General features: G+C 37.0%; 1 long non-coding RNA gene across 1 annotated transcript in view; it reads right to left on the bottom strand.

Moving 5' to 3' along the window:
- LOC144321002 (uncharacterized) overlaps window positions 1-27,810 on the bottom strand; it is a 79,518-nt gene that overhangs the window by 39,093 nt on the left and 12,615 nt on the right. The window lies entirely within an intron of this gene.

Raw genomic sequence — 27,810 nt, 5'->3', positions numbered from 1 at the left:
TGAGCAAGATAGGCATTGTCCCTGCCCTCAAATAGCTTATATCTAACCCAGGTAGAATACAGCATGAAATGTGAGCATGAATTTATGTGAGGCTAGGTCAAATTTATTTGCATCCAGCTCTTCAATGGACAATAAAAAATGGAATAATTTTTTATTTGAACACCAAGAGTTTTGGGAGGTAGGCTATTGTCATTTCTTTCATTAGTATGTCAGAAACACATTTAAATTCACGCAGGTGTGGTTATAACTGCAGTAATGGTGGACTAGAGTCACTTTGGTTGCAATAAAGTTTTGAAGACATACTGTTCCTTGGCCCTTTGTAGATGTTCTCACTCAACACAAAACACACGTGTAGGAGTTAGACCGAGAGAAAAAAGTCAACATGGTAAGTAGGAGATAGTAAAAGAGTTTGGCTTCTGAAAATGCCTCCTTAAAACTACCCTGGATTTTAGCACCTGTTGAGCATTGGACTCTTGATTTTGGCTCAGGCTTGGATCAGGATCATGATCTTGGGTCTTGAGATCAAGTCCTGTGTTGGGTTTAGCAGGGAGTAGGCCTGGGATTCTCTCTTTCTCTCTTTCTCTGGCCCCCCCCCTCCGCCCCGATCATGTGCACTCCTTCTTTCTCTAAAATAAATAAATAAATCTTTAAATAAAATACCAAAACTATCCTGGATCCTTGTTAAAAATGTAGATATTTATGCCCTACCTAAAATCTACTCAATAAAATCACTAGGTTTCACAAATCCAAAATATGCATTTAATGATATCAGTGGCTTCCTAGACTAGGGAAAATGTCAAAGAATTAGCATGGTGGGCAGCCCAGGTGGCTCAGCTGTTTAGCACTGCCTTCAGCCCAGGGTGTGATCCTGGAGTCCCAGGATCGAGTCCCACATCAGGTTTCCTGCATGGAGCCTGCTTCTCCCTCTGCCTCTCTCCCTCTCTCTCTCTCTCTCTCTCTCTGTCTCTCATAAATAAATAAAGTCTCTTAAAAAAAAGACTTAGCATGGTGACATGGAAATCTCATTGTAATAAGTGTTGACAGAACTAAATTTTGACCCCACACAGGTGGCTAACTACCAGGATGTCTTTGGGCGAAATCATTTTGATTATTTGGCATCAATTTCTTAGTACCCTCCCTCCATCTCCTCCAAATATTCCCATTAAGTTATATCAACGCGTGATACTCTGATAAAGATGTATGAGTAATTAGGCAGCATTATTCACAAACACAGGGTCAGATGAGGACAGATCCTTCAGCCAATCAATTGACATCCAGCAAACACATAATGTGGGAGATTTGAGAGATTTATAAGACAAGGTCAGTGTTCTCAAGAGCTTACCATCTGCTTTTTGAAAATAAAATTCATTTAAGCCAATACAAATAATGTAAGGCTGAAATGGTTAATACACACAAGCACTATATGAGAGTAGAGTTAGTCCTGAGCTAAGATTGTCAGATAAGATATAATCAAAGCAGATTTCAAATGATGCTTTAGGGCAACTGAATTTAAATTGCTGGGGAGTACTAATTTGATATTCCATATGAAAGTCCAGAAAGCTGTCATTCATCTCTTAAAAGAGAAAAAAAAAAAAAAACGTAGCATAGAAAGAACACCCTTAAGTTAGCAGACCACAGTGTTGACTACATGCCAGCTATAGAAACTTTGAAAGACTATTACTCTAACTTGCCTGGTCATTATGCCTGTTAATGGTAAACTATACCTATGACATTTTAACTGGAAGAATCTGTCCTTGGATACCGGTTGTGAGAGAGTCAATATTTATTGGTAGGCAACTAGCAGCAAAAGAGAATAGAAAGGTGTATCTATGGACCTCTAAGGGCACAGATGGAGGGTAGAGAGGAGAGTATCCACTTCGGCCTACTTGGAAGGGCTAGAAGTGCCAACATTTCACCCCAAAGCACTCATTCCTTCCTCTGGATTATGCTGTGAAACTTAGAGTGCCAAATGACCACTTGGAATGAGTCCTTTTGAGGATATTATTATAGTTTGAGAAGCCCACATGGGAACACACACTCCAACATAAGAGGGATAGATCATGATTTAAGCCATCCATTTTCTAGAGAGGTTGGGTTTTTCAAACACTGGCCAACCACATTTATAGAAGGCTAGAAGAAGGTAGCATTTTCAGAGATTAATATGAAAACTATGAACTCCTAAGCAAAGTTAGAAATTGGGGACATCTTAGGATAGTTGGGTGGCTCAGGTCGATTAAGCATCTGAGTTTGGCTCAGGTCATGATCTCAGGGTCCTGGGGTGGAGCCTGCATCAGTGTCAGGCTCTAGGCTCAGCCAGGAGTCTGCTTCTCCCTTTCCTTCTCTCATTGCCCTTCCCTCTGCTTGTACTCTTTCTCTCAAATAAATAAATAAAAATTTAAATGAAAACAAAAAAGAAATTGGGAACATCTATTTGAGAGCCTCCTGTGAGATGATTAATTCCTAGGATTCCTATCATCTGTTCTTGCAGATTCACTTCTTCCTCTCTTTGACATCTAATGAAGAAAGCTTTTCCCTAAACATTCCTGGCAACTTGCCCATGCACTCTTCCCCCAAAGAAGGGAAGGAGTATCAGAATGCTGAGTTTGAGTAAGGAAACCCATAAACCCAGGTAACCCCTCTCCCTCTGTTCTGCTTGAGAACTACCCCGATCACTCAGAAGGTACATTCCAGTCTGGTCCTCACACTCCACATTTGACAGGGCCAGATACTGGTGCGGGGAAGCCTGGGTTGTTCAGTGCTGTCCAGGCTTGTGGGCAGTAGGCTCTTCTGGGATTCACTGGTAGAAAACCCATTGTGATAACTTAAATGAGCCCCAAATATATAGTTCAATTTTTAGCAGTATACAGTAGCTCTTTTTTGTCTCTACTTGATTGACTTCATTGTTTCTCTTTCAAATGTTTCAAAACCGGGCAGGAAAAAGATTATTTCCTGACCCACAGCTAACTTAGGTAGTAGGAAAAATATGTTCACATATAGTTTTTTATGATTTTATGCATTTCTTTTTTGTAATTCACTGAAGTCAGAGATACACAGGCAATAAATATGTCAAGGTGTTTTGGGTGTGGCCTCACATTTACCTGTCCCCTGGAACCTATACAAAGAGCATCTTCCTACAGAAGCTAGTGGTAATCTTGGGCAGAGCTGAGAGAGGCAAATAAAGAAACAATATTTCATGACTGATATTTCAGGAGGTTTGTAAGATAATACCCCTCTTTCTCCATGTGTGCCAGAAGAAGGTAAACTTAAGGGAAGGAAACTGTAGGCATTTATATTTCAGCATTGTCTATACCTTGGGAGGTTTTGAGTAAGTTTTGAGAAAACATCAACATTGTGTAGGTTTATTTATACTGACATCTCCAAAAATTTAGGAATAAACTTAGTTCTGGGTTTTCAGGAATGAAAACCATTTCATTGCCAGCTTTGCTTGTCTGGTTTCCCAGCTCCCAAGACAATTTTGACCCGCAATCCTACTTCTAAGAGGATTGTGATAGAGATTTGGTGTGGCTGCTGAGCTTTGAAGGCTGAGTGGGCCAGGTCTACTAATCTTTTGAGTAATGCAGCTACAGGCATCTCCAGAAGTTTTTAAGAAAAAGGCCTGAAGATCAAATTCTGACAATTTCTAAGAGGCTTAAGGTAGCTTCACCATGATAAACTGAGACATGGGTTTGGAAATATCCCCTGATCAGGTGAGATCCCAGCTCAGCTACTCAGTGAGTACATGACCTCAAGCAGCTCCTTTATCTAACCTCAGCTTTGGTACTTTTTTAATTTATAAAAATAGAATAATAGTATCTCTTATAGGGAGATAATCCGTCTGAAAGTGAGCTGTGTGTATAAATGCTCAATGTACCTTAGTTAAATTAGATGTCAGAAAGGACAGAACCTCAGACCCAGAAGAGTCTTTAATGATGATCCAGTCCCTCATTTCAAGGGAGAAAGGAATGATAATAGTGAAGGGGTCTGAGGTTTTATAGCATTATAGAGACTCAGTGCTGAAAGGTGCTTGAGAATATTTACTGCAATGCTCTATTTTGAGAATCTTAGGTCTATAGATATTGAGCAATTTCCGGTAGTTGCACAAATCAGAAAGAGTGGAACTGGGCCAAGAAGCCAGAATATCTACCCTAGTTTAATGCCTTCCCAGGATTTCATGCTTAAATCTTTATTCTGTAGTTAAAACAGCAACAAAGGCACAGAGATGTGACATCCTGATGAGTGAGGAAGGATCCCAGAATTCTCTTGCAAAATTTCACTACTGCCAAAGCCAAAGTAAACACATTATAGAAACTTCTTGTGTTGGACAGATGAGAAATCCCCCTCCTTAGCACACTATGATTTCTAGGTCAAGCACGCAAATGAACAGCATTAGAAATCAGAGAAATTATTGAATATCCAAACAGGTTATTCCTAGAATGTGGATTGTTTTAATTCATAGGACTATACTAGGGACAATTGTACAATAGCCTAAAACCATTAGCCTCCACTTTATCACTACTTCATGGGATATAAATTAATCATGGGAGGTCTTGACGTTTCTCAGACCACAGGAGCTTATATATTTTCAATATAATGTTTTAGATGAGTAGCAGAGAGACTTGCATATGACCTTTGACGCAAAATTCCTACTATGCTGGCCATAAGGCACATTATTTATATTACCTTTATGTCTCTGGAACTGCCTATAACTGTAAGACAGTCAGGGGAAACATCCTCACTTATCTATGGGTGCCAAAAGATTTATGCAGTTCCAAGAACTTGAAACACGGAATCCAGGGTGTTCTCCATCATTGGAGATGGAAGTAATGATAAATGAGTGACAGTACCCTAACTCCTACCAGATGCTGCATGGTGCTAACCTAATTGTCAGACTCTTCTCTTGGCACCTCTTGGGACTCGAAGTCATCACGTTCTAAATTTCATCTACACAGTTTTCTTTTGTCTTATCCACAATCCTGATAGAAAAGTCCACAAGCTAGCAGGAAGGTGCAAGAAGCCACATACCCAGGCTAAGTACTACGAATGTTTCCTCATCAAACTATTTGGCTGACAGCAAAGGAATAAGATGCCTTTGGATCTGTCAGCTTCTATCATTCACCCCCTGCATTTGCTTATATTTGCAATAACTAGACTTACGTTTTTCCCAGGCTTTGTTCCTTTTCACATTATTATGCACTGTAACAGGAATACCAGGCAATCACATTTTAAACCTGTCAGCCCACAACATTTATTTCCAATCTACCACCCTTTTACCAGCTCTTCCCCTCCTTCTGGGTGCCAGGCTGGCGATGCTATTGACTTATCTATTGACTGAGCATGAGTTTCCTGGAAGCACTTTTTAGTTCTTTGTGAAAGCATGGCTCTTTTCTCTTTTGGGTTTGTGAACCACTGTCTGACTATGCTAGTTTGTTTGTTTTTGTGAAGCTGGAAAGCTAACAGCTTTAAGGAGAGCCTCTTCAAGAAAGAGTATCTGCCAAATCATCTTGGGAGAAAAGAAGATCTCAGGAGAAAATTATCCTTGGATTCAGTGGTCATTGGGGGCGTCTCAGATTTTCAAAGCTTCAGAAGGTCAGAATGTCACAGCATGACTCCATGCTTGGACATACACAGATAATGATTTCTGCCTCCCAAAACATGTGATGGATAATATTATCTAAATGTGCTTGCGATATTTTCATCTCAAATGCAGGTGAAATAAAACACATTTCCTCACGAAGCAGGCATTCTAAATGATACTAAATGCCTCCAGTATGCATTGGAGGGTTCTTGATAGTTTAATTTCATAAATAAATAAAGGAGATTAAATGTTAACATATAACCAAAACTTCATATTGTATGCATTACAGACACTAGAAGAGAACACGAGGAATGTTTACCATCACCAAAGTTTCTTTAAACATGGGACATTTCTTTACCAAAAAAGGCAGGAAATACATAATAATAATTCTTTAAATTGAATACACTTGGCTTTCTGAACATTTTTATTTGTCTCATTTTTACTAGGGATAGCTTAAAATTCAGCCATGGAGCATAAGTAAACTGTCAACCTATGCATAGGAGACACTGTATATTCTCTCCATTCACAACATAACTAATTCCAGCCCTCTATATTGAAACCAAAACAGCATTTAGAGAGTGGCCATTTTCTTCTCTGCCGATCCAAGTGAAAAAAAAATGCAATTGCATTTGTGATTACTTTAATTAACTAATAAAAAACATATCTGACACTAAAGGTGTCATTAAGAATTCCCCTCTGCAGTCTAATCTTTTACAGAGCCTACACTTGCTTTTCTGGGTTATCTCTCCCCTCATAAATAAGGTTTTTTGAAAAAGGATTTGCCTGGCTCAGAAAAATAAGAGAACCACCTAGTCACTTCTTATTCTTTTAATTTAAAAGCTGGTTTATTTTCTGGTGACCAGGGACCCTCATGTTCCAAATTTTGTTTTTCTTTCCTCTAGAGGAATGTAAATTTGGTGTCTAAACAATCTGGCCAGGCTAATGGGAAATCTTGCCTCGAAAACTTAGCTGAGTGCTTTGAAAGTTCCTTTCTCCTTGGTTTTCTCAGTGGGTTGCCACTTCCCATGCACTAGCCAACTTTCTTAGGGATGCAGCACCTGATCTTTTAGGAATTATAGGGCCCAAAGGACTTCAGGTAATTTCTTTTGACTAGTAGGACCTCTTTACAGTCTCTTGATCGGGACCTGTTCTTTAAAAAGGAAAAAAAAAAAAGTCATCTTTTGCAGTATTTCATTTGGCAGAAAATTGCTATTCCAGATTTGTTACAAATTACCCATGGAGATAAACATATTGAGGGCATTTAATTTGAAATGCTGCCTTTCAAGTTTCTCTACTTAAGCTGGTGCTTGTGGGAGACAATGTTTGAGACATGGATATACAGGCCAACACCCTAGGATGTTTGAACATTAAAAAAAAGTTTTTATTACTCTCATACTCAGTTCATTTAAAACACTACTATGGGATCTCAGAGTTTGGGGTGCATTCTATTAAAAATGCATCAGCCCATGTAGAATTTCAAGTTTTTCATCTAAAATCAGACAAAGGCTAAAATAAGAAGTGATAAGGTACATTCTTATGTATTAGCATTAACAGTTTTGTATCACATTTACTCTTCATTACAAAGCAAACTGCCTTAGCTGGTGAAATATTTCATGGTCATCCCTTGTATTTGTTCGTTCTTTGAGCGATTTTTAAAAGTGATCTTTGAGGATCTTGAGTTCACACTCTTACATCCTCTCGCAGGTTCTCAGTCAGAAAATAGTCATCTATCAAGTACTTAAATAGGACCTTGCACCCTCATTGCAACTTGGCATTGTAATTGCAACCCAAGGAGAAGGTGGATGGTGGGTAAAATAATGGAGTTTCAGTCCCCAGATATCACACCCCAAGTTATGCGAACATCTCCAAGTTAATAGCTTCTTTTTGCCATAAAAACTTCACCCATCATTTTCATTCACTCCACGTATGCCGCAGATAGTTGAAGGTGAAATCCTGCAAGCCATCATGTAGGCTGCTCAAGGCATCTTTATTCTTGGGAATAAACTCCATAATTGTAATACAGACAACAGGCATGTATTGACTGCCTTTTTGGTACCAGGCACTTGACTCAATTTTGTGTACACATTAAATAAGTCAGTTCTCACAATTCCATTATGAATGTCTCCATTTCACAGATAAAGAAACTGAAGTTCAGAGAAGTGGCTATCATTGGAAATTCTCCATCTAGGAGATAGACAAGAGGCAAATTTAAAATAAAATTCCCACAGCATCCTCTAGACTTTTCTTAACTTAGCATCCTCCAGGAGATATCTCTGTCTCACAAACTCAACCCTCTCTCTACTTTGCACCCTCCTTGTTTGTAGCATACCCTCAAGCTGCACTTGAAATACGGCTTCAGAAGTGGGTTTTTAATTTAGTTCATGCCATTTCCAGTTTTCCAGTCAGCAAATAATGCAACGTAAAAGTGGAGTTAAGAAATGTTCCATGTCTTCTCGTCTTCTCCAACCATTCTCTCCAGGGTTTGGTCTTGTGCTTAGAGTAGTGAGTATGAAATATGTACTTTTGTCCCTGTGATTATTCTAAGTCTCAGCCAAAGGGAATGGCCTTGAGTTTTAGCAAAACGAATATGTTATATTTTCTCCTGTGGTAGTGTAAGGAAACACATGTCTTAGAATATCTCTTAGAAAAGGTAGTTCTGGGCTGTTTTGGGAAATTCTACCAAAAAGCAGAATAGTCTGTACCCAACAAAGAATGAAGGAGCACTTTTTTCCATAAAATTTTCTTATTCAGAAACCTTTTGAAAAACAACTTGCACATAGTCATTATGTCAACACAAATTGAAAGTTTCAGAAATGTCTATGCTTAGGCCTACCTATTACTTTGTGAATTAAAAAAAATACATTACTGTTTTTAATCTTGTGGTTTCATGTTAAAAATCCAGGCAAACTTAATCAGCGTTCTCCTTTTTATCTTTCCCTTGGCCACAACTAAAAAAAAAAAAAAAAATTAAAATTAAAAACAAAGAAGAAAGAACTTTGCTATCAGTTTCCGAGCCAACAGAAAAACACTCACACAAGGAGTATCAGCTTCATGAAATACTGAAAGAGGGATTTTGCATTTTAGGATGAGTGTTAAATCTTATGCTTTACTTCTAAATAAAATTGAGCCAGGGCTCATGTGATTAATCTGCTGAGTTTCCTGAAGATATCCTCTAATATCTGGGGAGAAAAAAAATATTTCCTGTACCCAGAGCATTTTTAATAGCTCTCCCAGTGAACAAAGAATGGCTACTCTTATTTCCCAGTTCAATGTGTCAAAATTGCTGGGAAAGTTGTTTCTCATTGTTTCAGCATTAAGTCAACATTTGAAAAATCGAGACTTTTTTTTAATCAAAGGATTAATATCCAGGTCATGGGTAATAGAAATCTCACCAGCTTTGGTGCATTGGGCTTATGAAATTGAAACAAGTGGTTCTATTCATTATTAATAAATACATACAGTTGTGTTTAAGCTAAATATCAAAGTCTTAGGTTGAGTCTTAGGGACCAAGTGACTCCATGATATAAGGCTCCCTTGCTGATCTTTTATGATTTTCTGCAGAGCTCTTCACACAATTTACAGCCTTGTAATCAGTGGGGTCCTATAGATCAAGGTGTAAGCAGGGTAAAATATGTTTTGTTAAACAAAAATTGTGAAACACTCCATTGTGACTTATAAATTACTATTTCTCTCTACTTTTCTGTGTTCAGATTTATAGCATTTATCTGACACAGTTTTTTTTATAAAGAAGAAAATCCAATTACTTACATTTATTTAAAAGAGAGCTGTGGTTTAAAAATATCATGACTGAGATGTTAAATCCGTAAACCCAACACTACAGTTATCCTTGAGCAATGTGGTGTCTATTGGTTGTTAGTACATTAAAGAGCAGTTTTCCCACAATGTACTTGTATAGAAATTGGCAAGGTAGTGGGTACCAATTAGTTAAATGCACTATAGAACAAGTTAGTTTCTTTTTATTGCAAAGAAAACTGGACACTACATACAACAATCTGTTCACTTGTGATCCTATCATTTTAAAATGCTACACCAGATTAGGTAGATAGATGATAGATAGATAGATGATAGATAGATAGATAGATAGATAGATAATAGATAAATAGAGAAATACACAGAAAGATGGACAGACTGACACCCGGTATATAAAAATTCCTAGTCTAGATCTTCCCATACTTATCAAACTTTATTTGGAATCACTGAAAATCTGGTAAATTATTTGCCCAATGCTTGGCATTATTGGATCCAAATGTTTGGAGATGTGATTAATTTTAGACTTTGCATGTATAAATTATTAAAACATACAAAAGGAATATTTTCTTGTTAATCCAGTATTTTGGATCTCATCCTAATGTGGGATACTATATTGACATTAACTTGAATGGGTGCCACTAGTTGGAGATTTAGATAAGACACAACAAAGGGGAAATTGGCAAAGACTTTCAACATGAATTGATATTTAAGAGATGATTATGAAGAGACAAATCTGTGAGGGAATGTGAACCCTAACACTTTAAAAAAAAAAGGTATTCTCTCTTTTTTTTAAGGTATTCTCAATTGCTTTCCAATCATTTCACATTATTAACTAATATTAATATTACATACATTAAAGTAGCATTTGCTAAGTTTATCTTCTTGGCTAAACTAAGTACTTTATTCACATTATATCATTTAATCTTGATATAAACTTAGCAAATCAGTGAAATAAAGATTATTATTGCATTTTTTGAGATGAAGGAACCAGGTCATAAGTTTCTATAAATTGTTCTTAAGTTTCTATAAAAGTCAGAATTGCTTCTCATCAGAGCCTCAGTTAATTTTTGTCCTGTAACATCCTTGACCTCTGAGCTTCATCTTCATATGATCTTGTTTTTTCGCATTTCCCCTCAATTTTCTAATAAACAAAAGAGACCTTTTGTTGTTGCTTGTAGAAATTCACCTTAGTTCCTTTCTCTCTTTCAATGGGACAAGACTTGTTCATGTTTAACATTAATTTCTTCCTTTTCAGAAGACAAACTATCTCACTATGGGTCAAGATTTTCAAAACTTGTGTGAGCTCAGTGAAATTATTCTCTCAGTAGCTTGAAGGTAAATATGAGTAAAGTAGAATCTTCAGCAGTATCACAAGAAAGGGGAGGAAGGAACTTTGGATGAATCAAGTATCTGCTTCTTCTTTAATGCCAGCCACTGTACTGGGCACCACATTTCACTTAAACTTCAGGAGAAGTTGGTAAGAAAAGCTTATTAGTACCATTTAAAAGAAAACTGAGATTCAGAAAAATGAACTTGAAATTCCCTAGATGATGCTAAACCTAGATCATCTGCAATGAGGGCACCTTCTTCTGTGTCATGCTCTCCTTCAGTGCAAATCCATAGACATGTATGGCTTTGATTATTTGCCTGTTTTTCCCTCAGGCATTTTCAAGATCTTGTCAATCTTCACACAATTTACAGTCTTGTAATCAGTGGGGTCCTAAAGATCAAGGTGTAAGCAGGGTAAAATGTTTTTTGTTAAACAAAAGTTGTGAAACACTCCATTGTGACTTATAAATTACTATTTCTCTCTACTTTTCTGTGTTCAGATTAAATAAATAAATTAAATATGCTCAATATTTTAAGCATTGCAATCTTGCTTTCTAGCGGGCAGAGGAAAAGATCAGATTTGCTATGTGGGAAGGATAATAATGATGGATAACATTAGTATGCAGTAATTAGTTGCGCAAAACAAATATGCTTTTTCTTTTCTTTTTTTTTTTTTTTTTGGGTTGAAATGTTATTAGAGGTTTAAAGACATGGCTGAACAAAGTGTTGGAAAGATGGAAAGATAGAGCTATTTTATAATTATGCCGTAATGCTTTGAGTCTATGTTAAATGGTTTAGTGGAAGCTGAAATACAATATGTACCAAAATGGATTTTCCCCCCTAGTTCAATAGCCTCTAATATTTCATGTCTATTTAAGCTTGAGATATTTAAAGAAAATGAACAGAAATGCAAATATACTACATAACACTTCTGTTTTTCTTTTTCTCTGTATATTTTCCGCCTTTCCGTAAAGACAACATAATTTCATTAATTAACACAAATGGTCATAAAAACCACCACTTGTCATTGTGTTATTCCCATTTAATGTTTCTATAATGTTGCATAATGTGAAATTTTTGCACAGCACTACTCGGCCAGGACTGTCAGCAGCTGAATCACTGAGTGTTGGCAGTATCCGTTAAAACTTGATGAGTGTAAGTTCTGTGAATAAGATGTGTGAAGCATGCAATAAAAGAAAGCTGACCTATCTGAGATAAAATACATTTGCTTTTCACTTCTGCTGCAAGTCATAGTATTTAGTCTGTCTTACAGTGATTTCAATCAGTGCCCCAAGGCACAGAATAATCAGGTATTTCCCTATGCTATAACAAATGGCCCTGGAATATCTATTGGTGTTCATTCTGTGGCTTTTGCTATTTTATAATTTTTGTTAAAGAAAAAAAAAGATATCTTAAAAAGGGGTGGAATGGAATGGATTAGTTCATAGGACGCCCATAGATGTCATTTAAGGTATCTTGGATTTATGGAATTACTGTCCTCAGAGTTAGCATGAATCCTATTTACCTCAAATATCATTATCCTCTTTGCCAGGAACTCTGACAAGCTGAATAAATATATAAAGGGGGAATCTTGGTAGTGGGTAGACAGACTGGTGACTCATGATGGGGTCAGAGCCTTTGCTATTTGCTTAGAAACAGATCTCTTTCCCTGGCTGCCATGAGGAGGAAGTGATGATGGAGAATGGTTCATTCCGAAGCAATGTGGTCTGGGCAGCTGGAAGGTCAGGGGTTAAACATGTGCTATCTCAGCTATGCTGGGTACAATAACAACATCAGGCATCAGGAGAATGATCTATCAGGGCAATTAGTCAAACAGGCCTTGTGGTAGCCCAGATAGGCCTGACTCTGTTTGCATCTGTTTATCACTCGGAGATAAGAATCCTTGTGAACCTTTTTGTTACCTTGAGAAAGTAGACACCTGGAAGGTAAACATAAGACAACGGTGTCTCTGAAAAATGATTTTGAAAAATGATTACAGCCCCCAGATGGGATTATATCCTCTTTATTTCTGGCTACTCGCAAAAAGATGATGAAGAAGAATTGCTTGGCTTATTTTTTTTTTTCATGTACTTCTTAGTTTATTCACCCATGAGCAGAAATTATAGAATTGGGCTTCTTTTGATCAAATAGGAAACTTGGCCTGGATGCCCTAGGAAGTGGGAAAGATTGTGGGTTGCTTTTTTTCCCTGAGATTTTCCTATAAATGCCACATTTTGCCATGGCCCACACACTGACCTAGATGTTCAAAAGAGTTGTTTTTCTTGGTTCGCATGAGCCTGATTTAATATTTCTTTCTTCCCTTCCGATTGCAAACTCCTAGAGGATACTGATCTGAACTTTCTTTGGTCTTGATGCCATCAGACTGGGTCACAGAGTCAGAAACTCATGAAAGGGATTTTCCTTAAAACTACCTATGACTAATTTTAATCATAGTTGAAACTCGGAAGTTTTCAAGATGATAGTTAAAGATTTATTTTGAACAACAGTTTGCTGAGCCCTGAATATGCACAGTCACACCTGTGTTCGTGTTTCCCTGTGCCTAGCTTCCACCCACACTGACATAAAACCATATTTGCCCTAAAGCGTATCCAAGAAAAGAATCTACCTAGGCCTTCAATGGCAGCAGGAACACTGATGCACACTTTTCTGTTCCTCTTTCCCGATCTAATTTGAGCTTCCTTCGTGATCTAATGGTCCCATCTGGCATTAGCATTTCTGGTTAACTTTATTTTATTTTAATGGTTATTTTTAAATCTAGTTTTATAAACTGTACCTGTCTTCTATTTTTTTTCCAGGAGAGCAAAACATATTTGAGTAAGGAAGAGATTCCCTCTTCCCACCCTCTCATATCCATGCCTAACCAATAATCAGGCTTAATAGTGAGCCACCCAGATGTGTGTAAAGATCATTTTTAGCCCCCTAAAAGAAGCTATCTGTGTGTTCTTGGGGAACTTAATTAACCTCTCTGAGCCTCACTTTTTTTTTTCCATCTACAAGTTGGGAATAAAAGTAGATTTTTTTCTTGTGTGGAGTCAGTGAAAATGCACACGGAGGTGCCTTATATGGAGCTTAGACTACAAGAAACACCATATACATGGCCCAGCTATGACCATCACACAGATTCTGTTTAGCAGATATGTTAAGCTACAGGTAGATAAAATGTCTTATGCTGTGGATATTGTAAATCCATATTTACACTGTGACCAAAAAGATCATAACAATTAAGATAATTCACCAGCTTAAAAATTTTAATGAAAAAATATTTATTTTTAGAGTAGTTTAATTTTTAAAATTATTTTTAAAAGATTTATTTATTTATTTATTTATTTATTGAGAGAGAGAAAGCAAGATGGCACAAATAGCGGAAGGGGTGAAGGGAGCTGGAGAAGCAGACTCCCCACTGGGCAGGGAGCCCAACTGGGGGCTGACCCCAGGACCCCGGGATCAGGACCTGAGCTGAAGACAGATGGTTAACTGGCTGAGGAACCCAGGTGGCCCGGAGCAGTCTTAGATCACAGCAAAATTGAGTAGAAAGTACAGAGGGATCCCATGTACCTCCTGCCCCCTCAACAAGCACAATCTTCCCTATGATCAACCTCCCCACCAGGGTGGTACCTTTGTTACAATTGATGAACCTGCATTGACACATCATTATCACCCAAAGCTCATAGTTTACACTGTAGTTTACTCCAGATTTGCATATCTAGGGTGTTGAGTCTATGCTCAGTGGTATCCAGTCATTCCTTCAATTATTCATTATTGTTTCTACTTAGCAAATTTACTTTTCCCCATGCTGTGACATTTATTGTGCTAATAAGATATGTTCTAGGCTGTGAAGGGCTTATAATCTAGTGTTTATCACTTCTATCTAAAATCTATTATGTTTAATTTATTTTTATAAAGGGCACCTTATCTTACCACCAATGTGGAACAGGTTCTTACATGCCGCAAGTCCTCTGCTTGCACACTTTCAAGGATTGTAACATGAAAGTTTCTGTCAAAATATCAATGAATGTGTTTTCTGAACCTTACTATTCATCCCCACAGTAAAAATGAAAAAAGGACAATTTAAATCACAACTCTGGTAGTTGGCCATGACAAAGCATTTTAAATAAGACCCTCTACATGTTCTTCTAGACGGATGCTTGTCTTCATTTAGTTATTAGATTCTAAGAACACATCAAAGGCCAGTTACAATACAATCCACTTAACATAGAATTTGGAATAATCAGCCCTGTTCTGGCCCTTGGATTTCCATTCAGAGTTATCTTTCCAGAACAGGCCCCAATATGAAATCCTGTGTTGTCAGCTCTACTCTGTGTGTAATAAAGACCCAAAGATATTGAGGAAGTGAGTTTGGGCGAGGACAGGACACTAACTTGGATGGACAGCAGTTTTCGTGCCTGAATCTGAATCTGAAGAAGGCCAAACTTCCAGAAGTCCAGTGCAAGCCTTATATCTACATGAGATATCTGCTCCCTGTCTTTTCAGAATCAACTGCCTCTTTAATGGAGTTGGGGAGGAGTCAGGAAGATGGAAGAGAGACTTGAACATTACAAGAGTGAATGCAATGACACCACTGCCTCCTGTACCTTTTGGCTCCAGCCACTCCAGCTTTCTCGGTGTTCCTCAGTGTGATGGGCTTCTTTCTACTCTGGAACCTTAGACATGTTCCATTTTGTCCTCAAAGCAAATCTTCCCTGTAACCTGGTTAAAGAGTTTCCAGTTTCCAGTTTCCAGTTTTCAAACACCAGGAAGGTGCTCCTGATCTTCAGATGAAAGCTGATATTTTTCTCTTGTTTCATAGTTTGTAATATTGTATTCATGTGATTATTCAATACATTCGTGTTTCATCCAGTAGAATAGAGTTCTCATGGCTCAGGTCTTGAATCTCCAAGATGTTCTATCCCTAATACCTAGTGTGTTGGAGATGTTCAATACGAGCTTGTGGAATTTATGAAAGGATATATATGTTCCAGTGGCATTAATAGAAAAAAAAAAAGGTATTACAAGCCATTCAATACTTCTACTGACTTTTCTTAGTTTATAAAGTTTGATGTGAATTAACCAGAACTTAGAAATTTCAAGAATTTTGAATACAATAGAAAATGAAATAAAAAATGGAAAAGTGGCTTTATTTGTGATGACAAAACTATATTCTACTTTAGATAAATTAACAAGGTTAAAATCAATTTAAGCAGTGGTATTTATTCTTTTCACCATAAAAATTAATTATCTGGCTTTTAAGATTAATAAGCACCTTCCTTTTTTTGCCCTCTGTTTATATTTTTAAGGGACCCAAGTGAAATGCAAATTTGAATTTGGACTGGATTTTCAAGAATAACAAATGAAAAGTCAGCAAGTGTTCTAAATACTTTAATCTTTACCTACAAACTGGGCAAAGTACAGGTACATTAATTCTTGCTGATGGTTTATGTTGTATAGCTATTGAATCAATAATCTATTTATCAAACATGACATGCTTTCTATAAGTACTCTATGTTCCAAAGTGACAATGGAGCAAAAGTCAAATAAAAGTTTGAAAACTTTAACCATTGGTTACTTTCAGTTTTTTCCCCCCTCAGGTTAGTGAACTGATTCATTGAAATGATATGAAAAAAGTGAAGAAAATCAAATTCCATGCTGTTGAGTGAAAAGTGTGTCACTAAAGATTTAGAATCAATCAAATTATTCAGGAGAGAGAAGATAAGTTAAAGAAATCCTCATCCAAAAATCTTGACTCTGAAATGATTTAACAGGCAGAAGAATCAAAGACACTTTGTGATCTTTATTTTATAGCAGCTGTAGAGTGTATCATATTTTGAGATGAGTTATCGTGATTTAACATTTAATTGCGAAGCATTGCCATGCATGAGATGAGTAATGGCAGAAAGTATTGGCCCAAAGGAGCATGAACTATTGGTACAAGATGATAGGAGGAGAGCAGCAGGTGATGGATGATGCCTGGGGAAGTAAAGTATAATGGAAGAAACCAATGACAGCATGGATGAGTCAGCTAGTTACCAGAAAGATAGGTCAGGAAAAACCTAGCAGATATCATGAGTCAGTCCACCAAGACCAGGAGATGATCCAAAAGGGGAAGGGTCAAGGTGACCACAGAGGCTTTGGGAAACAAGCTGCTGACACTCTAGCTCATTATCATCTTTTGGCATCCGTATCAAACTTGCTATTCAAAAGAGAGAGAGGAAGAGAGAAATAGGTAGGTAGATGATATAGAAATAGTATTTTAGGTTAAATGACACAGAAGAGTTTAATTAAGAGCATGTCTTTAATTTTTGCTTTAAAGATACAATGCTAAATCTTTTTGTGATAGAGAATTCCAACCCTAATATATTTACATGATTTGTAGATATGGGGATCATTTTAGTTTTAATCTTCCAATTCTCTCAATACCATTCATGTATTTAGTAACCAATATTCACAAACAGTTGAATTTGCCTTGGTAATCCAATATCTGTTGTGAAGATGAACTCCCCAAAATAGTTCTTTTAAGTGATAAATATAGTATAATATAATTTTTGAATATAACAGACATTCCCATAATGTTTTGATTTCTCAGGTTTCAAGGGCACATGCTACTCATAACATACAGCTATACCTTTGTAGATCAAAGTATCTAGGCTATGGTCAGAGGCTTATGGTCTCAATAAGATTCTGGAGTTAGAAATTTGCATAAATTCATATCTAGCTGATCTCATGAGTTTCAGTGAAATCTCCAAGGATTGAAACTTAAAATGAATGCACTTTTTTTTCTAGGCCAGTTGAGAAATAAAAACAGTCTTAATTATTTCAAGCCTGTATAGTAGTGTACAGTGTAATTAACTCTGATGTGTGTTTCACACCCAATTAGAAGATATTTTAGCACCAAGATAATTGGACCCAGCAGCACCTGGGAAGTATAATCAAACAAGTTTATCACCACATATTATTGTCTTATGATCCTCTGCACTTTATGGTTTGCATAAAGAGAATGGTCAAGACATCTGGGAAAATGTTGCTCATTATTGAGGCTTTACCAAGACCCAACTCCAGTGCAAGGTATTACTGTTTATCTAAAGACCTCTAGGGGATCCCTGGGTGGCTCAGCGGTTTAGCGCTTGCCTTTGGCCCAGGGCGCGATCCTGGAGTCCCGGGATCGAGTCCCACTTCAGGCTCCCTGCATGGAGCCTGCTTCACCTTCTGCCTGTGTCTCTGCCTCTCTCTCTCTCTCTCTATCATGAATAAATAAAAAATTAAAAAAAAAAAAGACCTCTACATTTTTCCTATGACTTCATAATGCTAGTGTTCCTTTTACTAATGATTTATCCGTTGATTATCAGGTTGATAATATCCATTTGCTTTCCTTCTTGATTGATGTTTTGCAATATTTTCTTGGTAAGGGGATAATCTGTTAACATATTTTTCCTTGGATTTCCTGGAGTTGGGGGTATAACCCATATTCTGGAATTTTCAGATGCCATCAACCACAGATTCAAAGGATCCATACTAGAAGTTCATGTAGAATAGTGTGGTCTGTGGACATGGAGACTGAAAGCTCACTAGAAATGCAGATCCTGGGACTCTGCCCCAGGCCTACTACGTCTGCACTTTAAGAAGATCCCCAAATAATGCTTATCTATGCCCATAAAAGTTTGGAAAATGTAGTCTAGCTAGAGTAAGAAATCCTTTATGATAGGGGCCATGGGTTGATTGTCTTTATAGTCCTGGTAGTGCCAGCACACATGATAATATGTCTGGAAGGAAACTAAGAAGGGAGGAAGGAAGAAAGGCAAGCAGACAGGCCTTGGACCTGATGGTCATGAGTCAGATGCTACAAATAGAGGGAGTCTTTAGGTATTATCTGAGCATGGGTGGTCTCAGAGTTCCCCCCAACCTTACCTTGATCCCTACTCTTTCTAGGATTGGTATTTCCAATTTGCTGCTGACTCTAGGCTCATATTTAGATCCTTAGTTTAGGCCCCAGCCACCCCTTTTGAGTCCTGACCCTCTATTATCAAGATGAGTATAGCCATGACTTTCTGGCTTTAGACAAACACAAGGCTACAGTCATCATTTTTAAAATAGTTTTACCAAAAAGCAATGGCAATTCATTTAATCAAGCCTACTTAGATAAAGCTTTCTCATCTCCTTGGATTTTTGCTGTTGTTCCTGATTTAAGTAACATGTCATGAGAATATCCTGACAAAAAAGACACTATCCATATGCAAAAAGTATAGTATCTTTTTCTGCCTCATGCAAGAAAATCCAATTTTTTCCCTAGTGTAGTTTTTAGACAAGGGAAACATACCAGTGTCCTGTAAATTCTGACTTTGTTCCTATAGGCAAGTAAGGCTTCTTTTTCTTCTCCAACATATTTTTTGGAGAACTATACAATCACTTATAATCACCTTAGAATATTTTGTTATTATACTAGAGTACTTTAAATAATGTTTAGTACTACATTTTGAACCAATTTTAAAATATTTACTGAGTCAAGTAATAAAAAGTATACTAATGCTAAAGTGAAAGTTAATGGATGCTGAGGAAATGCTTCTTGAGAATTTAATGCCTTGGTCTATTTATTTGTGATTCTATGTTCTTTAAAATGACAACTCTACTGGGTGCTGGATAAAAATGTATAAAAGTATATACAAATAATATAAATAAATATGAATATGAATATGAATATGAATATAAATATAAATATAAATACAAATATAAATACCACTGGGGCACCTGGGTGGCCCAATCCATGAAGCAGTCAGTTTTTTGTTTTGGCTCAGGTCATGATCTCAGGATCCTGGGATTGAGCCCCAGCTTAAGATTCATTCTCTCCCTCCCCCTCTACCCCTCCCCATTTCGTTTGCTCTCTCTCTCTCTCTCTCATATAAATGAATAAATTTTTAAAAAGATAAATGCCCATTGGCTTTGAAAAATAACAATATGTTTAGGAAAATAAAATGTGAATATAAATTGTACAATTAGAACATGAAACATGTCAAGAGAGACTTTTAGGTCTTAGAAATACAAGAACGCTGCCAGCTGGTTTAGTATGTAAAGGGTTCGCATAGAGGAGATAGTGAAGCCCAAAGGTTTTAAAGGCAAATATCATCATTTATTACCTGGAAATCGGGGGAAGGACTTGATGTGGTCATTTCACATTGGGAAAGTTAATGAGTAAACCATGATTTCTAAGTAGCACTGACAAGTTACCTCTTTAAAAATCACAGTATTCCATCCTTGGACCTTAAGATAGACTTATTGCTAAGAGGTGGGGTGGGGAGAAGAAAAAAGTAAAAGAAAAGAAAACCTTCTATATACTTCAATAGACTCAGATAGGCTTATGGTCATGGTGACCAGAAAACAAGTCAGCAAGAAATGTTTTAAAGCTATATTATTTCAACGAAGTAGCTAAGTCTATTTAAAAGATAAAGAAAAAAAAAGTTTTGTTCCATAGGACAGTCAGGAATTATGTGGGTGCATGAGGGTGTCCATATTTCATATAAAACTCTAATGTCTTTTCTTATGAAATGTTTACTTTTCCATGGGCATTGACTCTTCCAAATACATTTTAGTGTATTTTTCACTCTGTATTCAGTAGCCACATGTTTAGTGTTTGGCAAATTTCCATAGGTGACATGTGGTGAGAAGAGTCATGAACAAGTTCCCCATTATTTGTTTCCTGTTGCTTACTTTACTGGAAGCTCAAATGGGGGTTTCCAAGCTGTAAAGTTTTGTTTTCAATAGCACATTACATTTTGAAGAAGAAGAAGAAGAAGAAGAAGAAGAAGAAGAAGAAGAAGAAGAAGAAGAAGGAGGAGGAGGAGGAGGAGGAGGAGGAGGAGGAGGAGGAGGAGGAGGAGGAGGAGGAGGAGAAAGAAGGAGGAAGAGGAATGGAGAGGGAGAAGAGAAGAAGAAAATAAAAAAGGACGTTTGAGGTTTTGGGCCTCATAGAAATATCCACAAGGAGAAATCAAAACTTCTAAATATTGATCCTCAGTGTAGAACTTCTAACTATTGATCTCAATCTCCCTGTTGAGAACTTGCAATTTTGCCATTCTAGGCAGATCTCAGCCAGAATGATTTCATATTTAATCAGTTTTTTGATGTAGAAAAGTATTAAAAGCTTACTGAACATCTCCAATTCCTCTACCTCTCTGGATTTGCTCTCCTCTACAACTATGGAGCCCTTTGTGGTTGGATTTGCAAAGCCTTTGGAAGTCTGACTCTTTTGCCACCCATGTTCTTAGCCCACTAGCTCTTGGCTTTTCAGATTTGTGAGTAGCCAGAGAAGATTTTAAAAATTCAGCAGTGCTTGGCCAACATAAACTAATTTTCATGGACTATTAACACACTCAATTATATGACCTATAGTTTCTGTGGGTCTGATGTCTTCACTCCCTTTATATTCATGACTCCAGGCATAGACTTAATGTTTTGGGGCTCCTGGGATACCATACTCAGGAGCAGAATGACTAATAAATATGCTCAATGTCTCAGAATCCAAACAGAGAAGTGGTTTAGTTTTAGAACCCACTCCCCATGAAAGTATAAAATTCTAAAGCATGACTCAATGAAAGGTTCTTTAGAACTTTAATCCTTGAAATACTTCCATGTATGCGTGTGTTGGAAGAAGGTATTACTAGTAATAGAATATTCCAGAATAAAATGTTCATAGTAGGAAGAGTGTGAGGATCTCAGATAGTTCTTATCTGGGATTATGGTTGTTTAACACAACACAGAACAACAGAGAAACATTAAAAAAAAAAAAAAACAGAAGACAGATAACTTCCCAAATGTTTTTTTTTAACTGGTGTATAGATGAAATATGAAATGTTATGACATTTGGGGCTTGCTCTTAAGAAGGCTCAGTTGCTCACAAGGCAAGAGGTTTGATTCTTCTATCATTTGATACACAGCTGTTTAAATACAGTAGGCTTAGACAAATGACCTAAAAACATTTGCACTTGAGCTTGCTTCCTCAAAGGTTAAAATAAAAGTTTTACTTTTACAGTAGGAGAAAAGGGCATTGGGAGTATTTCTTCAACATAAGGAATGGAGGAAAGAAGATAATAATGTTGAACAGACTCAAACACAGACTTCCAAAATACGTGAGTGCCTTTCTCCTGTGCCACTATCCTTTCATACGCCCACCTGATCCAGCAGGTGCTCTGATTGCAAAGGTAGAAAATATTTCATCAAATACCCATGAAATAACCTCTCTCTATCATACTACCACTGATTCCTTAGTTTTTTTTTTTTTCTCCAAGAAAAAGATCAGCACGTTACTCTGGATCCCTGGAGTTAGTTTCATTGTGTGCATTTGTACAGATAATTTGCTTCAACTACAGAGTTGCTAGGGTCAAAACTTTCAGAATAGATAACCAACAAATAGTTAAATATAAATAGAAGGAGAAAAAAAATAAATAGAAGGAGGCAGCACAGTGCAGATGGTCTTCTTCTTTTGTGGGCCTCAGTGTCCATAGACTGCAAAGATTCTCTATAGATTTGCAAGCTTATTCTTTTCCAGTTTTAAGGGCCCAATAGACCTTCTGATGACACCTGAAGGAGGTAGACCCCCTGCTGTGCCCCTTACTATGATGGGCCTAAATCACCAGGCTTTTCCTACCTGCCAAAGTCTTTAATTAATCCTTTCCTATCTATGCCCTTTTTTCTGTCTGGAAATTTCTATAGTTCTCTGTACCATCACAAAAGAATGGGGCTATATTTTATTCACACACACATATAGCTGTGTGTTACTGATTTAATAACTACTCTTGTTAATCTCATGTGCTGGGCGTGCTTGAAGGCCATCAACGTATTCCTTCAAATGAAATATTTGTCTTCAGAAAATAGAAGATTTAGTAACTCTAAGGTAGAATTTGGCATATAGGGGGAGGCTGGCAGAGAGGAAATTTAGGGCAGTTGCTTGAGATCACAATGATGGTTGAGATCCATGGAGGTAGGCTGCCTCATTCATTGTCAGTAAGAGGATACATTGTGTGACCTCTCCCCAAAGGCAAATGCAAGTCAAGAGCCTTCAAAAGTTCATTAACTTTGGTCCAATTATTCCATTCCCGACATCTTGTCCTCAGTAAATGACCAAAAGTTCACATAATTATTCATTTGTTAATGATGAAGAAAGAATAATAATATTTTTAATAATGCTAAGAACTAATTTTATTGAGTGCTTACTGTGGACTGTACTGTGAAATGTCATTGACGTGCCTTATCTAATCTAGTCTTGACCCAGCAAGACTCGGAATGAAGTATTATTTCTATGCTAACATTAACAGTGGGGAAAACGAGATTTAGGAAGGTTAAAATATCAGAAGGTTAAATGGACATAGCTGGGAAGTTAAGGAGGTAGGTAACCTGACCTGGGTTTGGAGCTCTTTTGCAGTGCACAAACTACACACTTGTACATGGAAGCCATGGTCTGACTCTAGTGGTCACCTCCTTAACTGCTGTAATCAAACTACTGTTCTGTTTCAAGAAATATAGTGACTAGATGAGATTGGCCTAAAGCATTACTGTTGCTGCCACATGCTGCTGAAGTACGTGGACCTCATCGAGGAGCATCTCAACTAGGCACCTCTGGAGAAGTGATCATCTTGTCACTTCTCAGCTTCTGCTGAGCTCACCAGAAACAGTGTCTTGCCCACAGTTCATTCCAGTAAGGTGTAGATAGCATGGAGTATGCCCATCCACTGCCTGTGGGGTGTGTGTGTCTTCTGTCCTGGAAAGAACTGTCCAGTAAACATCTTTGCAGAACCATAAGAAGGTCCAAAACAAACAAACAAAACAAAACAAAACAAAACAAAACAAAACAAAACACCTCACAGCCACATTTATCCAAGAGCTCCCCTGCATTGCCCTGGTTAGATACTGCTTTAAGTTTCTTAGAAATAATAAAGGTCTGGATGACAGGAGGTCCTAGGAGAAGCAGAGGACTAGGAAATGGGACTGCAATGTGTTATCTCTCAGACACATGGATGGTACTAAAAGATTTCTTGGTCTTCTGTGGTTGGTCAAACTCTTGAACGTGGAACCTCTGATTTCTTGTCTGCACGATGTAGCTACTGAGACCTTATCATAAGTTTGTTGCTCTGATAAAATGAGATGAAGTACTATACTGAAGATACTGTTATATGAGATGCTTCGTTCCTTTGCAATTTCTGGAATTACATTACCCATTAATAAAAGCTCATGATAATCCAGGGTAGTTTTGAAGTTATATTTATGATTGTAGATATGTTTAGGGCCTACAAATGCTTTTTATGCTTTTTAACATTGGACACAGTAACATGATACTTTGCTTTCATAAATGATATTTTCCTGAGGTGTAGTAAGTAGGAAGAGGAGATTATTTAGAGTCAAAGCTCAAAAGGTGGTGGGCTATTATGGACCATCGATGGCTTCATGAACATTTGGCTATTGTTTGAGATAACAGTTCAATACCAATTAAATTGTAGTTAAAATGATTATGATCTGGAGATAGTGCTTTTTAAAAAGATAAAATATTTTAGAATTCTATTCAGAAGATGAGCTTAATCAGTTATTTGAGGGTAGATTTTGTATTTTAGTTGCATTAGTGAGCATATCAGGAAATTATCTCACTTAGAACTATGAAGCAATTGAGCTTTTCTTTTAAAAAGTCTGTCCAAGATGTTTTTTCCATTCTATGATATTGCAGATGGTTAAAAAAATTAAAAATTGCTTCAACTCAATTCAACAAATGCCTGTTTGATGTCTAGCATGGGCCATATCCTTTGTTAGGTACCAGAAGTTCAAAATAGAAAAAACAAAACAAAAAAAACAAAAAAAAAAAAACAAAAAAAAAAAAACAAGCTCTCTGCCCTCAGGGATATTATAGTATAAGACAAAATGGACATTAAACATTTTATTAGAAGTGACGCAAAAGTAGAAAGGGCTATATTTTGCCTGTTATAATATTTTGAGGTTTCCCTTCCAAGTACCTATAGGGAAGTCTTTATGCAGATGAGAATATTGGTCCTTTATTGAGATATAATTGACATTAACATTGCGTAAGTTTAAAGTGTATAACATGACAAATTTATAAACGCAAAGTATATTTATATATTGCAAAATGATTACCACAATAAGGTGAGTTAGCACATCCGTCACTTTATAGTTAAAATTTTTGTGTGTGTGGTGAGAGCTTTTTACTCTTTTAGCAACTTTCAAGTATAAAATATAGTGTTAACTATAGTCACTATATTGTACATTACATCCCCAGAATTTATTCATCTTAAAACTAGAAGTTTTTACCCTTTGACCACCTTTATCTATTTCCTCCATCTCTAATGCCTGATCCTGGCAGCAACCGATCTGCTCTCCATTTCTATGAGCCTGATGTTTTTAGATTCCACATATTATTTAGCAAGATAATATATCTGTCTTTGTTGAATTTATTTCACTTGGTATAATATCCTCAAGGTTTATTCATATCGTTGCAAATGGCAGGATTCCCTTCTTTTTACTGCCAAATAATATTCCATTGTGTATACGTATACCACATTTTTTTATCCATTCATCTGTTAATGGATATAGGTTGTTTCTATGTCTAGACCATTGTGAATAATGAATGCTGCAGTGAACACAGACGTGCAAATACCTCTTCAAGGTGGTGATTTCATTTCCTTCAGACATACATCCAGAGGTAAGAATGCTGGATCAGGGCAGCCCTGGTGGCCCAGCAGTTTAGCGCCACCTTCGGCCCAGGGTGTGATCCTGGAGACCTGGGATGAGTTTCACATTGGGCTCCCTGCATGGAGCCTGCTTCTCCCTCTGCCTGTGTCTCTGCCTCTCTCTCTCTCTCTCTCTCTGTCTCTCATGAATAAATAAATAAAATCTTAAAAAAAAAAAAAAGAAATGCTGGACCGTAGGGTAGTTCTAGTTTTACTCTTTTGTGGAAACTTCATATTGTTTTCTATTGTGGATGTACCAATCTACAGAGAATATTGGTCTTGGTTCTCAAATTTCAAAACAAATGTTTAGCTCTCTCTGCTCACCTGGTGCTTAAGATTTATGGATACTTTCTTAAGTAGCAATTGAAATCAGATATCCTTGCACTATATGTTATAAAACATTCTGACATTAGAAATTAAATCTATTATAGATAATCTTATTTACTTAGCCTTGTAAGTATTCTACTAATATCCTTTCATAAAATTAAATACATAGAAAATTATACACACGGACTTTATTAACATAGGCTCCAATTCACTTATTTGTGCTTCAATGTAATGGTGTTGGCATTATCAATACACATGTATCACTTGACTGTACAGTACATTTTTTTATACATTGTGCTTAAGATGCACACTCAAGTTGAGCTTCTGTTTCAGAATGTGACAATAGAAAATATTTCTTTTAAATGAGTGCTATATTAACTTCTATAAGATAAAAACGTATATAATTTATTGTATTACCTTTGTTTCCCCAGCTGCCACGAGGCTCCAATTTAAAGGTCAAGTGGATGATAATATTTCTTCCATCTTCCCTAGTGGTTGAACTACTTGCATCACTTTTTAATTTATGGTTTTAATCTCCTGTCTTGTTCTAATGAGAATTGTCTTAGTGAATGTCCCGTTTGCTACACATCATCTCTAAACTATTTTATACTGAGAGAAGCTATAAGGCAATCAAAGAAATAAAGTTGCAACGTCCCACACACTTCATTTTGCCACCGTGTTCAGTTTGGTTGTTAACATCTGTCCGGGCTTTTGACATATTTTAGCCCACTGTGTGGTTTAACATCAAATACCTCAAGGCATTTTAAAATCCAATTAATACCCTATCATTTTGTGAAATAAATAAGGAAAGTCACAGATAAACAGCTTAGACAAAGGTAAACCGGAGACAAAATTAATTCCTAAGATGGGACTTCCACTTGCAATGAGAGAAAGAGAAAGTGCCACTGATTTATTAGTAATTGATTCAAAATGACCCAGGGTCGGTTCTGTTGAAGAGGTACATTTCACAAGTAGAAAAGATGAAAGAAATCCTCTCAGGTTTGGATTTATAGCTCAGCTTTTGTAATTCAAAGAGAAAGCATCACAAACTGAGTTGCCAGCTGTTTTGTAACTCACTTGGCAATCAATAATTCAGGTAAACATTAACTCAGAGTAAATCCAGTATCTTGGTACCTTCATGTCTGCAGGTCTGTAGAGGCCAATCTGCTTCGAGAGAAGACAAGATCTGTTTTTATCAGTGCTCTTAATAAAGTGAAAGCAGCCACCTGAACAGCCTGGCACACTCAGTGGAAAGTTATCTGTGCTCCCTCCTGTCGTGACTAGACCACTGGGTTGACCCTGTCCTCCTCTTGAGACCTCTGGGACCCCAGGTACTTAGGATAAACTTTCAATTCTTTTGAAATACAAATTTCCAACCCTGGAGAATGTCACGTAGTATATTTCTTGATTAGATGCCACTAGCATGGCACTTTACAGGGGGAGACATGGAGCAATGTTTTATTATTCAATAAAACAAAGTCTCAACGATGAGTGTAAAAACACGAATGAAATCATTGGTTTCGGAAAACACACCCTAAACCTCTTTCTTTTGAAATTTTTAAAAACAAAATGACAACTACAAAAGTTGTCTGTAGTTACCGCCTAAGCAGAGTCGGGTACATTGCGGTTATTGTCATAATTCAAACCTAAGACTTCTGCCAATACCTATCATCCATGGCAACAAGCAGTTACCCACCCTGCTATGCAAGTTTCAGCAGAGAGACTGAGCCATCTTTTGAATGAATCAAGAATTTGCCAAAATGCCAATAGAAATATCAAATACAAAGATTTGCTGAAATATTTCCTTGAGATTGGCGTTTGAAGAAAAACTCTTGGCACACAATTAAAGCTGGAAGCTTGTTATTACTCTGATTAGTCATTTGCTAAGTGATGCAATTTGTATTTCCTCCTCATCCTCTTTTTATTTTTCTATTTGTGTGTGTGTGTGTGGATCATCTCTATTTGGATTACAGTAAACTGCTATTCAAAGAGGTTAAGGTTTTGCTAAAATCAACTTTGCTTCTGGTAATAACAATTTCCTTTATTAAAGCTCTTTTCATTGAATGAAATGCAGAA

This window comes from Canis aureus, chromosome 9 (genome assembly GCF_053574225.1).
Source record: "Canis aureus isolate CA01 chromosome 9, VMU_Caureus_v.1.0, whole genome shotgun sequence".
In the NCBI taxonomy this organism is placed as follows: domain Eukaryota; kingdom Metazoa; phylum Chordata; class Mammalia; order Carnivora; family Canidae; genus Canis; species Canis aureus.
The sequence above is the reverse complement of the archived record's forward strand: the minus strand, read 5'-3'. Positions and strand labels throughout refer to the sequence as shown.